Consider the following 1,720-nt stretch of genomic DNA (forward strand, 5'->3'; position numbering starts at 1 on the left):
GAAAGACATAAGTAGAGAATACAAAGTACCAGACATGAGGGATGAAGAAGTCTAGAGATCTAATGTAGGTAGATCTAATAAGATGTAGATCTAATTTTATTACTTAGGGCTCTAGGTAATAAAATTATACTGTCAATGAGATTCATGCTAAATGAGTAGATGTAGCTGTTCTTGCCATAAAAACAAAAAGAAGGTAACTGTGAGATGATGGATATTAACTTGCTCCACAATAGTAACCTTTTTATTATCTATATGTATCCCATAATATCACGATGTATATCTTAAATAAACACAATAAAATTTATTTTAAAAAAATCTAGGGCTGGGCATGGTGGCTCATGCCTATAATCCCAGCACTTTGGGAGACCAAAACGGGAGGATCTCTTGAGCCCAGGAGTTCAAGACCAGCCTGAGCAACACAGACCTCATCTCTACAAAAAAAGAAAAAACCTAAATGGATTATGATAACATGACTGGGTATGAAATGTATGTGGGTGTGTGTGTGTGTGTCTGTGTGTGTGGGTGTGTGTGTATGAAATGTGTGTGTGTATGTGTGTAGATATAGATACATTTTTAAGTAAGAACTCTTGGAATAAATAATCCAGATTTAAAAATACTCCAAGACAGCTGAGACCAAGGGCTAAAGCTGGGAGACTAAAAAAATATGGACCACCGGGGCAGTACTCATTTCTCCAGCTCTGATCTGCTGTTGTACCAGGCGTCTGATAGGGCCTGTGTCTGCCTCCTTCTTGAACAGCTCAGAGAATTCATCTAAACAGCCTTCCTACAGCAGCCCCCAACTCCAAGGGCCAAACAGGAGTTCCAGACCAGTGTTGTCTCTGGAGACATTGACACAGCAGCCAAGTTGATTGGTGCTGGGGCAGCCACAGTTGGTGTGGCAGGTTCAGGGGCTGGCATTGGAACTGTGTTTGGCAGCTTGATCATTGGCTATGCCAAGAACCCATCTCTCAAGCAGCAGCTCTTCTCCTATGCCATTCTGGGCTTCCCTTGTCTGAGGCCATGGGGCTCTTCTGTTTGACGGTCGCCTTCCTCATCCTCTTCGCCATGTGAGGCTCTGTGGGGATCACCTGCCTGTCCCTGCTGCTGCAACTCCATGCCATTCCTGGTGCTGGGGTGTGCTAAGCTTTACCATTCAACACAATGTTTCTCTAAAAACAAACTAACAGGCTGGGCAAGGTGGCTCACACCTGTAATCCCACCACTTTGGGAGGCTGAGGCAGGTGGATCATTCGAGGCAAGAGTTTGAGATCAATCTGACCAACAAGGTGAAACCCTAACTCTACTTAAAAAAAAAACAAAAAACAAAATTAGCCAAGCATGGTGGCGCATACCTGTAATCTCAGCTACTAAGGAGGCTGAGGCAGGAGAATCACTTGAACCCAGGAGGCAGACGCTGCAGTGAGACGAGATCATGCCACTGCACTCCAGCCTGGGCAACAGAATGAGACACCATCTCAAAAAACAAAAAGAAAAACAAACAAAACGAAAAAATACACCAAGGACCAAAGAAGTTAAATGATATCGGTGAAACCCAGGACCTTGAGTGGAGAAGAGGAGAGAATGGGGGGCAGAAAACTTTCTAAAAATTTTACTTACCTTGAAAACTAAAAAGTAGGTAAGATATCTTATTGGGGAAAATGTAGCTATTTAATTTTATGTATTATTAGAGAACTAAAACTTTAATTAAGGTGATTAGAAA

At 42.5% G+C, this 1,720-nt stretch overlaps 1 pseudogene; it reads left to right on the top strand.

The window, feature by feature from the left end:
• The first annotated feature begins 469 nt into the window (after positions 1-469).
• On the top strand, positions 470-1,071 carry LOC108530318 (ATP synthase F(0) complex subunit C1, mitochondrial pseudogene; annotated as a pseudogene).
• Positions 1,072-1,720: the final 649 nt, after the last annotated feature.

This window comes from Rhinopithecus bieti, unplaced genomic scaffold, assembly GCF_001698545.2.
Source record: "Rhinopithecus bieti isolate Rb0 unplaced genomic scaffold, ASM169854v2 scaffold_6907, whole genome shotgun sequence".
Lineage (NCBI taxonomy): Eukaryota > Metazoa > Chordata > Mammalia > Primates > Cercopithecidae > Rhinopithecus > Rhinopithecus bieti.